Source organism: Akebia trifoliata, chromosome 3, assembly GCF_017979445.1.
Source record: "Akebia trifoliata isolate Shusen 1 chromosome 3, ASM1797944v1, whole genome shotgun sequence".
Lineage (NCBI taxonomy): Eukaryota > Viridiplantae > Streptophyta > Magnoliopsida > Ranunculales > Lardizabalaceae > Akebia > Akebia trifoliata.
Window position 1 is genome coordinate 51270256 of NC_141377.1, and position 14912 is coordinate 51285167.

A 14912-nucleotide genomic window follows, 5' to 3' on the forward strand; every position below is an offset into this window, starting at 1 on the left:
CACATCCACATATCTATGTTCAATTGTGTATTCTAAGGAAAAAAAACTTTGGTTCTAGCACATGCCACGTCAGGAGAGTATGGGGAATATGTCGGGGGGTGGGGAGGAGTCAACAAATCATTATTCTATTTGTTTAGTTATTATCGATACCAAAATTGTAAAACTTACCATGACATTCTTACATCGCTTATAAATCACAAGAAAAATTAAAAGTCACTTATCCCACACATTAAATTGAGTGATCAATTAGGAATGAGCCTTCCATGGCAAGAGTATGGGTTTTGACTAGGACAACAATTTGGGCAAGTTGGCCTTGATGGACGAGCCTAACTAAGTTATATAGAAAATGAGTTGAGAAATAACTCAACACAAGCTTAGGATTCGTGCAAGCCAGCTAAACCCTACTCTAACCTTAAATAATAATATATAAATATTTTTATATTAATCATATATTTTTATTTATCCCAAAGTATTCGGTGCTTAAATATAAACTTTCTATGCTAATCAATACAAAATTTGGCTAGTTAAAGGAGTCCAACCCACACCCAAGTTTAGAAGTTCAAGTTCGAGTTAAGCTTGGGTCAATGAGTTCAAATTCAGTTCTTGGATTAAGTTAAGCTTGAGTTAGGACTCTTCCACTTGAGTTGCACCTGGGTCTAGGGGTGGAGCCATGATTTTCTTTTTTAGTTGTGGCAAACTACTTAGGGTATGTTTGATTGCATGGAAAGTGACTTTTCATAGAATTTGAAATCCATGAAAAAATAATTGTAGAAAATAGATAGAATTAAAAAATTAAATTCCATTATTTGATTTTACTTAAACAAAATAATAGGAAAAATATCTAAGGAAGATAAAGAAGAAAAAGAAGAAGAAGGAGAGGGGCGAAAAAGAAGAGACTTGAGAAATATAAGAGGGAGGGGGGAGGACGTGGTGGTGGTGGCGGCGGAGGTGAGGGAAGGAGAAGGAGAAGAAGAAGAAGAAGACAAAGATAGAGAAAAGATGGTCGGAGATGGTGACGATGTCAAGATCAGTGTGATGGTAGTTATGGTAGTGGTAGTAGTGATATGGAAGAAAAAGATATGAGTAGGGAAGAACAAGATGATATTTTGGGGATGAAAAAAGACAATTAAACACATGAAAAATGTCATTTTCCATGAAAATTAATTTTTCGCTCTATTTTTCATGTACAATCAAACGCACCCTTAGGTTTTTTATTAAAAGTTGAAGAAAATGATATTTGAGTTATTTTCAATTAGTCCATGAGAGGGGTCTCAGTCAAGATGCAAATATCATTTTCAAAACATGGAAGGGGGGGCTTTTCAAAAATTGGAGGGAGGTAAGGGAGTGAGGTAAATGGGGCATGTAATTAGTTGAAAGCATAGGGATGTCTCAAAATTTCGATGGGAGCAAATATCGGAAGGGGTAAGGGAGTGGGGGCAAATAGGGAGAGAAGTGCAAGAGTTAGGGCATGTAATTAGTGAAAAATACAGGGTATCTTAAAGGTATGTGAGGATAATTGCCCCCACTGACTCCTTACTAGCTCCACCCCTGCCTGGGTTTACTCTTCAATCCATCTAAGGCGGCCAAGTTGTAGTCGTAGCTAGTTTTGACAAATAAAATATACATGGTTTGAACATATGCATGTTCAAGTGATTCGAACTAGATCCATGTTACATATGCGCTCCTATTAAAATGGATTAACCTATAATATTTAGACTAGCAAATCCATCAAAAATAGGTCAACCAAGGACTAAATATCCTTATTGTGGATCCCACAGCTTTGAAAATGAATAATTAACAAAAATCAATCAAGTTGAATATAAGGGAGTAGTAGGGTCTAGCAGTGAAAATAGCATCTATTAGGGTATGAATCTGTGATCAAATATTAAAACAAGATAAGGCCCCATGGCTTGGGCATGGAAGTAAGAGTTGGTTGATATGGGGTTCTGATATAGGTTGGTCCAAGGTTACATTCTGCTCTTGAGAAAGTTAGGGTTTAGATGATGTCAGATCCAAGGAGGATCTTTGCCATTATTTTGCTGAATAGGACAGGAAATCTCCTCTCAATATCTATCATTTTTTAGGGAAAAAAACAGGCCCATCACAATCCCCACTTGGAAATAAGATGGCTTACAGTTGGGAAAAGGGAAATTGTGGTGTGTTAATCACTAATACCTATCCCATGTCTTTTCATGCTATAAAATTAATTCCATGCTTTATGATCAGTGATCACACACATATAAAAGATTTTATTGAGAGATGGTTCTTCAAATCCATTGGATTTTAATATTTTTTATAATAGCTAGGATAAGGTAATTAGCAATGAATTGTAAGTCCATAAAAACAAAAAAGTTTTAAATCCAATGATCAGAAATTATATATCTATCTAGATTTTTTGAATGAGGGTGAACCATTTGTGGGTCGATCGATGACTAAAAAAATGTTGCACGATGGCTTATTTAGGACAATGAATATGTGGGGCATATATTTGTATCCAACACCAAAGTTTTTTTTTCAATGAGAAATATTCAATCTAATAATATATGATCCCTACAGGCGACCATCTAATTAAATGAAAATGTCCACATGGGTCCTATTAAAAAATTGGAGAGAGATAAAGAGAGAGAGAGAGAGAGAGAGAGAGAGAGAGAGAATTAATCGCTCTCGTTTGATATGCCAAAGGTGATGAAAATGCTAATTTATATGACTAATTGCATTATTTAACTTGTCAAATGGGGAATTTTGATCAAATTACTAAATCAGTAAAGATTGATCATATATCCAATTTTGTAATTTTCTTTGAAAAATTGTTATATGAGGACGTCTATTGCACGGATGATTTGACGAATTTGCATTTATGCCTTGATGAATTGATTGTAGGTTCACATGAAGGACAAATGAATAAATAGCAAATGCGTGAGGACAATATAAGGAACAATTTTGGTAAAAACAAATAATTATGAAATTGGGTGTATATGATAATTTTGTAAATATTAAAAAAATGACTGATTCTCTAAGGTAAAATATGTAACTTTTTCATTGAAAAGAAAACTTAGTAGTCAATATAGCCGTTGGAGACTCTAGTATTTGATATTTTACCTATATTATCGTTGTGGCATTGGATACCCTTCTAGAATTTCTTAAGAAAAGTTATATTTTTTAATTTTTTAGATGCATATTTAAATGGGCATTAATACAACTATGTAAAACCATAAAGATATGTTCTTGTGTATCTCGAAGAAGAGGATCTACGGTTTGTGAAAGGATCGAACAAAAAAGTGAGTCAGATTATCATGACTCTATCAAAATAAGTCAGTATGTTAGATTTATGGGTAACTCAATGTGAAAAAATAATCCAACAACTCGTAATTTTTTTCCATTAGGATCGTTCTTTAATGTTCATACCTTACATCTCATACCATTGTATGGTAATTGCACTCTAATACTCAAGAATCAAAATTTTAATTTTAAGTATAAAGCAAATTGACAATCATACACTAAAAACATATCAATAATTACTGAACTCTTTTTGAACTAGTTTTTTTTTTTTTTCCTCTGTATTGTCCATCTATGGGTTTCTTGTAAGAGACTTTCCCACATTTCTCTATTGATATTCTTCATGTGTTGTAAGGGATTTTTTTTTTCCTCTTAGACAATATTTGTCATCATCACCGAAGTAGACTAATCATCGTATAGAATCGTGGATTATACTCATCCTATTTCCTTAGGTCCAAGTTCTCGGATTATGTATATTTTAGGGTAAAATGTTGTTGTTTGAGGGGAAAAAATTATTTTAATCTCGAGTCCCATTACTTGGATCTCTCATTGATTTGATGTCTACTGTAGATGTAAAAATTTGTTCTACCTCGTGATCCTCATTGATAAAAAAAACTCTCATTTTTCAGTGTTCCTAGGAAGACCTGTAATAACATTATTCCGACGCCCAAATTAGAATTTTTAGCACAAATAGTATAGTGTATTTTCATAGAAGAATTTGGCATACCTTTTTGGCATGATGCAGCCTTGTATTTATAGGGGTTTCTACCCTTAGATTTTCCTGGATTTTCTCCATGATTCTCGTCTAAGTGGTTACGTTTGTTTAAGGATTTGCCTTGATTTCCGTAAAAACTGTTACACCCCATATTCCATATTTTACAGGCTATGTGTCGAACTGTGGGGGAAAATTCTTGAGCACGGACACGTGGCTCGAATAAGGGCCAGGATTAATGATTTTAAGGTCGGACGAACTGCGGCCCTTGCTCGGTCTATTAACCCAGACGAATGCGTGTATTCGCAGCTCGGAACTAAGCCATCAGCCGGTGAAGTGGTCCGGGCAACTGCCTCATAGGTCGGTATGACAGATTTGACAGGTGTGCCAGTGATAGATAGTCAGTCCTGACAACCCACGTCATGTCAGACCAACTCCGATTTTCTCAGAAGTGATAGGGCAGTTGCAACAACTCCTACAGCTGACATGTCAGAGAGTAGGCTAACTACCCTAGGTCACCTCAAAGGATGGCACAGAAACCGAACCAAATAAACGCCTATATAAGGAAGAAAACTATGGGTAAAAGGGGTTCAATCTCTTCTTCTCTAAACAAGTTACTTAAATTATACTGATCAATTTGTCTAACTTAATCGTCGGAGTGGGCTGATTTGCAGGTCCCCCGAGCTTAGAGAGAAGGAAAGTGTAGAACAACTTCGTGCATCTACACGAACTATACATAATTGAAACATGATAAGTCGACTTCACTGGTAGATCGAACGATTGGTTAGATTATCACATAGTTCGATTCTTCGACTAAATCACCTTGAAATTGCCACGTGTCGCTTGCTCAAAAAATATCCTCCACATCTACAATAATGGATTTTATGGAATTAATCAACTTATGATTGGTCAATTCACTTGGTCGTTCCCCATATTTTAGCCAATAAACATATTTTCATCCGACCGTTTGTAAAATAATGACTTCTATAAAAACAAATACACATGACCCAGGCCTTCGTAAGAGCCACATCAACAATCGAAGGGAAAATTTATGGCAACCATGAGAGGGACCCATGCCAGCTTTCATGTGAATTTCCTTATTTGAATAGGTCGTTGGATTCTTGAGTAATATTTAGAAAATTTTGGCCAAAAAAGACTTCTAAGAGCCGCCTTGTCATCCTTGCAGACACAAGAAAAGGCCAACACAAGTAATGAAGGAAGGTAAAAGATGACATCAAAGCATTCATTATTTAAAAGATATTGGTGTCATCAACCCGTAGTACTTCACAACCATCACTTAATCTTGATCATTTCATTTAAGGAAAAAAGGGATAAAATTATGACATTATTACCCTCAAATCCAAGGGTTTTTAATTCTACCATCTTATATTAAATTTTTTGTCATCAAATTAATGATGATCTCATTAAACATGCAAGTTTGCTAAAATTGTTAAAATCTATGAGTATTGATATCATGACTTAGATTCAAAATTCGCTTCACCTACTAATTACTGACCATTAATCTCACTCGTCTTCAGAAAAACAAAATGTGAGATCCTATCAGGTGTCTTTGAGGTGAACTTAGTGGGGTAACCACACACGTGTCTCATTATACCATAACCACATAACCCGATTATGAGATATAATTTTGTCCAATGAAAACAGCAAGCAAGGACACCTTACCCTAAATCCCCACTAAAGACGTCACTACTAAATACAACAGCCCTTGGTGCCCAGGGCCCATGTCCTTAATTTCTTTTTCCTCTGTACTAATTTATGGAAGAATCATAAAAGCCCATCCCTCCCTTTCTAAGTACCACTCTCACATTCTTTCCTATCAAACTAAGATCTCTCTGCCATGGAAGAAACACTCATTTTAGAGTCCAAGACTCAATCCTCCTTCCCTTCTTCTACCTCCACTTCCACAACCACCAGCAACTCCTCTCCTTCGACGACCTCGGGAATTTTTGTAGATATAAAATCCTTTTTGGAGCCGAAGATCTTGACGGAATCTAATACCAAGAAAGATAATAAGAGAGTTCTAGAAGCGAAAGATGTCAATGAGACTAAGAGGCGGAACAAGAGTGGCAAAGATAGCAAGCACCCAACCTATCGTGGAGTACGGATGCGTAATTGGGGAAAATGGGTGTCAGAAATCCGTGAACCAAGGAAGAAATCGAGAATTTGGCTTGGGACATTCCCGACACCTGAAATGGCGGCTCGAGCCCATGACGTAGCTTCTCTTACAATTAAAGGTCATTCCGCTTACTTAAATTTCCCCGAGCTAGCTTCAGAGCTCCCTCGTCCCGCAAGCTCGGCACCTAAAGACATCCAAGCTGCCGCTTCGAAAGCTGCCACATTCCAGCCGAGCCAAGCTGAGCTCTCAATGTCGCATTCCCCAACTCCGACTACAACATCTGATGACACCCAAGAGTCTTCTTCAATTTCTCCATCAATCAACGACGATGAGACTCTATTCGACCTGCCTGATCTAGTCATCGACCTCGGGGATCCAATTAATGGGTTTTGCTACTCATCGGCTTGGCTTCCAGCTGGAGCTGACATTGGATTCCGACTTGAAGAACCATTCTTATGGGAGAATTACTAGGCAATATGTCCATGTACACTACTAACGGTCAAAATTCACCACATTTGGTTACAAAAAGTTACTTCTTTCCCTGAAAACAAAGATACCCAAATCAAGAAACATTATGTTCGAATCTTTACATTAGATTTGGTTTTTGGTACTTGGATCAAGTTCAATTCAGGGATTAAAAGGGCGATTTCTCTATGGGGCATTCGCTAACATGCGCCTCCAAGGTGAATTGTACCTTAACCTCCACCCACCTTCTTAATATATGAATATATGTATAAATGATTGATTATGAAATGAAATCTAATGTTTTTTTTATTAATTTATTTTTACAATAGAATTCTTGTGGGTTTTAGTGTACTCTGATTTGTTTTTGTTGTAAAGGAGCATCTTTTACTAAATTAGGAAACCCTATAATGATGGCATCAAACGTTCCTTTTTTGTATTAAATTGCAAAGCTAATCTTGCATCTAAAAATAGTATCTAGCTCAGAATTTTATCTTCTTTTTTTTTTTTTTTTTATCTTCTATGCCTACATCACTATTCTACCATAATTTATTAAATATAATAAGGAGAAGGACATTGTATGGTATCATCCCAATCATTGAATAGTCCTCGAGATTCGCAGCGCATGAATCTTGACAGTCATCCAACAGTTTGGAACTTGGGATGAAGATGGGCCGGGTAACAGTATTAATTTTCTTATAAGAGAAAAAAAATAAATAAAGGTGAAGAATAGCTTCTTTGTATTGAAGCGAGTTAAAGAACTATGTATTATTAGACAAATAGAGAGACCACTGAGCAATGAGTGGTAGGGGACCCCATCATGATTATGCCCATTCTTCTCTCTTACCCTATTTTCACCAACCCTCAGAGGCCATAAAGGCAAAAGTACTCTCTTCTTACCCTAAAATTTCAAGAAACACTAAAACCCTAAAGAAGGTAGGGTCTCTAAATGTTACGGTCACCTACATCCCTTGTACAAACTATCTCATTTTGGAACTTGAAAATGACTAATTGAAGGTCCGAGTAACATGCATGGTAACAACATTTTCGGGCCTCGGGATCGAGATTTGATTCAGTATTTAAGGTTTCAAGTCATTATTTGAAAATATACTAACAATAGTATGTTCAATATTACTATTTGAATAATGTTGAAGAGACTTCAAGATTGGACCTCACATCGCACACCCTGACATGAAAGTTATGAGAACCATAGATGTTTCTCGAGATATGAGTGAAAAAAGCATCTATAGTTTCTATCCACTTTCACATCAAGATGTGCTATATGAGGTCCAATCTTTAGGTCACTCCAAAACGATTTAGGATTTAGGGTTTAAGGATTCAAGTCGTTATTTGACAAGAAAATTAGAGCAAACTAGGGCCCAGATTCAGGGTTATTTTAATTAAGATATTAAAGTACTTCGGTTGTTTAGTAGTTAGTACTTGAGTCTTCACCATTCTAATAGTTGCAAGTGGTATAAAAACTAAATAAAGTTCAGAATTTTTATTTTGTTCTACTTTCTAAAATAATTTTTTATGTGAGAGATTTTATTGGCACACCAATTTTTTACTAATAATATACCTAGCCAGTTATGAACATGGAATTGGTGTGTTACAAGTACAACTCGCATCAAAAGAAGTAAATCCCACTGTCACCCCGAGCACACTCTTTAATATAGAGATCACGTTCACGCTTGAGATTGAGAAAATAGTTTTCTTCCCAAAAGAGAAATAATTTCTCTCATAATCCTCATTCTAGTATCGTTTCTCTATTGGTATTTCTTCATATTTTTCTCCTTAATTATTTTTCTTCTTGTTAAATCAGATATGTTTTCTTGAATTTTTTTTTTTTTTTTTTTTTTTCATGTATATAACGTTAAATCTAGAGATTTTTACTCGCACTTCAGATCAAAGAAAAGAGTTTTCTTCTCAAAAGAGAAGTAATTTCTCTTATATATAATTCTCCTACAAGTATCAATTTTGTTGGTATTTCTTCAAATTTCTTTTGTTTTTACTATTCTTTTTGGTTCATAAACAACTTAGACCCACACAAACAAGACAAGGAAAAGATAATAATAGATGATTGAATAATTTACAATATGTTAACTACTTTTGGCTTGATCTAGGGGTGCTCTCAAGCATTTTCTAGTCAATAAATGTTTTGAAAAATAATCTTGATGTTATCTTGTTTAAGCCAATCAGTTCGGAGGAACTTTTTTATGCTTTATGAGATTTATAATAAGGTTAGAACAAGTAAATAATGTTAGATAACGACTTATGCGAGAACGACATTAGTGCCTCATGATGAAAAATAGATCAATTAATTAATTAATCAACAAATAAGATTTTGAGGAGAATAATTTTGGGACCCCAATAAGAAAAAATTTAGATGGTACAACTGAATACAAGTGTTAGATGTTAAAATGTTAAAAATAAAGTTACAAAAAGAGTGACCACATTGAATAGAAAAAGGAAAAGAGCAAAGAAGCTTGTCTTCCCTTTTCTTTTAAGGTGGAAAGAAGTTCAGCAAATTTCCCTCACCAAATTATGAGATATTTAGTTGTATGCTTTTGATGCATGCCTTCTCTTTTACTTGAGTGCTTTTGGAGACAAAAATGTGTGTGTGTGTGTGTGTGAGAGAGAGAGATCACTTGCTCTCCAATTTACCCTCCCCCGTGTGTGTGTATGAGAGTGTGTGTGTGTGTGAGAGAGAGAGAGATCACTTGCTCTCTAATTTACTTTTTTTGATTGATTCAACCCACGCGAGTCTATGGACCAAAACACCTGCATCAGATTCAATCATTGAGATGATCATCATTACTATTATTATTAATATTTTGTGGAAGTTTTGTCATGTGGTGACCAATTTTTTTAAAACTGTTTGAGATGTAAAGTAGGTCTTGTAAGGAACAATTAAAATGTGGTCTTTATAAAGAAGCACTTTCTTTTTTGAGCTACAATGGATTATTTTATTGTTAACCATATAAACTTGTAGTTACATCTAAAATATATGTAGGGTTAGGAACGTGAGGCATCTCAGTTAGGATAATTTCAATGTAAATATGTTATTTTCTTTCCCTCACAATTAATTTAAATCTTAGATGGTATATATATATATATATGTATGGGTGGGGTTCCGTCTCCACACATATCTACTCATATATTTATAACGTGTTTTATCCTAGTAGCTAAAAGTTTCGGATTGAGTTGATTTTTTGTGAGGATGATCTCTATGATGAGGAGATCATCCTCACCAAAAATCAGTTCAATCAGAAACTTTTAACTCATATGAGACAAAATATGTTGTAGATATATGAGTAGATATGTGTGTACATAGAACCTGATATATATATATATATATAGGGTCCCGTTCAGCAACAAACATTTTGGCAAAACATGGGTTAGAGGTTTGGAATGGGCTGATTTTTGGTGAGGAGATCATCCTCACCAAAAATCAGCCTATTCCAAAGCTTCTAGCCCCAGTTTACAAGTTAAAAAATCGTGGACCGTCCATTTCTTATAAACCATTTTTGATGGGGTTAGAAGTTTTGGAATGAACTGATTTTTGGTGATGATGATCTCCTCACCGTAAAGATCATCCTCACCAAAAATCAGCCCATTCCAAAACCTCTAAGCCATGTTTTGAAAAATGTTTTGCCAAAATGTTTGGTGCTGAACATTTCCCATATAATATATATATAATATATATATATGGGAAATGTTCACCCTAAGTTTTACCACACACTTTAACAAACGTTTTTTGTCCTACATGGGTTAGAAGTTTTGGAATGGGCTGATTTTTGGTGAGGATGATCTCTATGATTAGAAGATCATCCTCCCCAAAAATCAGCCCATTCCAAAATGTTTAGCCCCATATTTACACGTTGAAAAATCATGGACTGTCCATATTTTGTAAATCATTTTTGATGGGGTTAGAAGTTTTGGAATGAGCTGATTTTTGATGAGGATGATCTCCTCACCATATAGATCATCATCACCAAAAATCAGCCCATTCCAAAACTTCTAACCCATGTAAGACAAAACACGTTTGTTAAAGTTTGTGGTAAAACTTAGGGTGCTGAACGGGACCCTATATATATATATATATGGGTCCCGTTCCCCACCCTAAGCTTTACCCTACACTTTAACAAACGTGTTTTGTCCTACATGGGTTAGAAGTTTTGGAATGGGCTGATTTTTGGTGAGGATGATCTCTATGGTGAGGAGATCATCCTCACCAAAAATCAGCTCATTCCAAAACTTTTAACCCCATAAAAAATGATTTATAAAAAATGGACGGTCCATGATTTTTCAACTTGTAAACATGGGGCTAAAAATTTCGGAATGGGCTGATTTTTGGTGAGGATGATCTTCTAATCATAGAGATCATCATCACCAAAAATCAGCCCATTCCAAAACTTCTAACCCATGTAGGACAAAACACATTTGTTAAAGTGTAGGGTAAAGCTTAGGGTGTTGAACATTTCCCTATATATATATATATATATGGGAAATGTTCAGCAACAAACATTTTGGCAAAACATTTTTCAAAACATGGCTTAGAGGCTTTGGAATGGGCTGATTTTTGGTGAGGATGATCTTTACGGTGAGGAGATCATCATCACCAAAAATCAGCCCATTCCAAAACTTCTAACCCCATCAAAAATGGTTTACAAGAAATGGACGGTCCACGATTTTTCAACTTGTAAACTTGGGCTAGAAGTTTTGGAATGGGCTGATTTTTGGTGAGGATGATCTCCTCACCGTAGAGATCATCTTCACCAAAAATCAGCCTATTCCAAAACCTCTAACCCATGTTTTGAAAAATGTTTGTCAAAATGTTTGTTGTTGAACGGGACCCATATTTATATATATATATATATATGGGTCGGGTTCCGTAAACACATAAAACTACAACGTTTTTGTCTTATATGATTAAAAAGGTTCGGAATGGATTGATTTTTTGTGAGGATGATCTCTGTGGTGAGGGGATCATCCTTGCAAAAAATCATTACATTCCAAAACTTTTAACCCCATTAAAAGTGATTTACAAAAATTGGATAGTCTAAAATTTTTCAACTTATAAACATGGGACTAGAAGTTTCGTAATGGGCTAATTTTTGGCAAGGATGATCTCCTCACCATAGAGATTATCCTCACAAAGAATCAGTCCATTCCAAATATTTTTGCCCATATAAGACAAAACACATTGTAACTTTATGAGTAACTTTATGTGTATATGGATCCTAATACATAGATATGTATAGGATGGCATTCGGATGCCATAAAGTATGCCAAACATTGTGTCAAAGATTTTTTCAACGTATGGGTTAGAAGTTTTGGAATCAGCTGATTTTTTATAACAATTATCTGTAAGATGAGGAGATCATTCTCACAAAAAATTAGTTTATTTCAAAACTTCTAACCCCATCAAAAGTTACTTGTAAAAATCAGACGTTCTATGATTCTTCAACTTATAAATTAGGGTTAGAAATATCGAAATGAACTTATTTTTGGTGAGGATGATCTCTTCACCATAGAGATCATTCTCATCAAAAATCAGTTCATTTTGAAACTTAAAGATCATTCTCACAAAAAATCAGTTCATTCCAAAATTTCTAATCCTTATTTTGAAAAATATTTGACACAATGTTTGACTCTTTTTAGGGCCTTCGAAAGTTTTCTGTCAATTATTTAATCTACATGAAAATAATAAAATTTTATTTATTATCTTTTTTTTTAATTGACTTTAAAAATAAATATATTCTCCTCATCACCTAACTTTGAATCCGTATGGGCACGTTGGCAACGAGTTAGAGACAAAGGTTAGTTGGGATAAAGCTACACTTGCAAAGACAAGACCCCTTATTTAAATATAACGCTCTTGGAGGTCCTACTACGTAATTATAAAATATATTTTTATTGGGGTTAGTTGTGTGGTTAAAAATGTTAGGAGGCATTGAAGATAAGAAACCTCTTACGTGTCATATATTCCATCAAAAACGAAAGAACAAAAAAGGGGGGGAACTCAAGAAAATTAAAATAAAATAAAATAAATAAATAAAACAATAAAAGGCTGACCAGGACAGGGTGGACCATGTGACAAAACTTGGAACTTAAGACAGAATAAGAACTTTAATATACATATAAATTGACTTTTCTAGGGATTTTTTTTTATGTAAATATATACAGAATTGCGACCGACCGGGTCGGGTTGGAGGGTTATACCGAGCTCAACTCAAGTGGTAGAGTTCGCAGCCCGATCATTGAGATTAGTTGAAACGTGATTCGAGTTTGAGCTTCTAAACTTGGAGTGAGCTCAGTTAGCACGAACTGAGTAGTTTTGGACGGGTTGGGATTATTGAACAAACAGCAATAGACTCATAGGCTACAATAGAAAGAAAAGTAATGTTAAAGGAAAAAAATCTAAATTTATGTAATAATAAATAATTTAATAGGTATGATTAACATAGTCGCCTCTCAACCGAGTTGAGCGTGCGCCAATCCATCCAAGTTGTCGCCTTAGTCTAAAAATGCCAATTTTGACAAACTTGAACTAGCCAATTGATAGAAGTAGGAAAAAAGGGGTGGGGGATTTCAATAGATCGAATTTGGACTGGATTGGGATCAATTAGGAAAGACCAGAAACCAATCTAAAAATAATTGGATTGACCCTTGTTAGATCGGACTTTTTGTGATCTAAATTAGATCAAAAAACAATTGAATTTTGGTCCAGACCAAATCAAATCGAATTTGATATACGAAATAAAAATAAAGTTCATGCATTTAAACAAAACATATAACATAATCTACATAATTTCCCAAATTTTATTATGTCAGGATGTAGTTTATTCAATACATTTTTTTGTTTTTTTTTTGGGTTCTTGATTGCTAAGCCTATTTTTATTGAGTCTGGTAACTCAGTGCTAGCGGGATTGAACCCAGGTCTCTAGTATCATCATCCAAAGACTTTACCAACTGAGCTACCAAAACCAGATCCTTATCAGAATCTAAAACTTCGATCCAGAACCAAAGTTATCATGTGAGAATATACTGGATTTTGGGTTTGATATGATGCAACCCTATGCATTCATATTAGTATTGTTTATTTATTTTAAGACTTTAAGGTTAAGTTTGATTGCAAGGAAAATTAAGTAGAAAGTGATTTATCATGGCAAAAGGGTATTTTCACATGTTTGACACAACAAACAAAAAAATTTGCCGGAAAAGTGATTTGTCCGTGCGAAAGATTTTTCACGATCGTAGACAAATCCAATTCTTATCATGGCAATAGGGTATTTTCATGAATTTTGTTGTTTTTTTTTAAATGCAACTCAAAAAATAAAAATATTTGTCCATGATGTGTTCAAACAATAGAAAATGACTTGTCTAATAAATTATTTTCCAGACAATATTTTTTCTACAATCAAACACGTCCTGACGTCTTCAAAATAGTAAATGTAAGAACTACATAAACAATAGTTATATTATATATATATATATATATATATATATATAATACGTAATTATAATTGTAACACCCCGGATTTTCAACTCATATCTCGAGGAAAGTAAATGGTGAGATTTGGAGGGAAATATCGAATGAAAGACTTAGAGTAAAATACTCGAATATTGCTATGATTAATTTTGAGAAAAATCGACTTCGCCATTAGATTCAAAAGGATCGAAATATATATATTAGCCTGTAAGCAAGTTTGAATTCGAGTTCGGAGGAAAAAGTTATAAAATCCTCGAATTTCGCATTAAGTGGGACCCAAAACAGTGGAATTTCGTTAGAGCGAGAATCGAAAAGATTTGATGATACCATTAGATCCGTAGTGAAAAATTATTCGAGATGGTATATTCGTTTGTCGTTTTCCGAGTCCGAATAGTTAAGTTATGATCGAAACTAGAAATAAGGGGGAAATTACAAGTATGCCCCTCAGCTTTATTATAAAAAGGAATTTGATTTCTTTTATTTCATTCTTTCCTCTTCTTCTCTAAAGAACTCAACTCAGCCATTTTTTAGACCTAGGGTTTGAACCCATTCCTATCAAGATCTATCCCAATCAAGCCCGAGTTGAACCTCGACGAAGAAGGCAAAGTCGTCGGCGTTGTCGAGCTCTACGTCCTCACCCCATCCAACCTCCATTTCCTCTTCTTTTCTCTTGGTCTCCCACAAGGATCAGCAAGTGGATTTTGTATAATCACTTGGAACTTCATCCAAATCATAGGAGAGTCGTTGTTGGTCATTAGGAAGCGGGGAGAACACCTTCAAAGAGGGTTTCACAACCAACCACTCCATTGGCACCCGAGTTCAACCACGTT

At 34.9% G+C, this 14912-nt stretch overlaps 1 pseudogene; it reads left to right on the forward strand.

Annotated features, from left to right (window-relative positions):
• The first annotated feature begins 5697 nt into the window (after window positions 1–5697).
• Window positions 5698–6961, forward strand: LOC147407799 (ethylene-responsive transcription factor ERF039 pseudogene; annotated as a pseudogene).
• Window positions 6962–14912: the final 7951 nt, after the last annotated feature.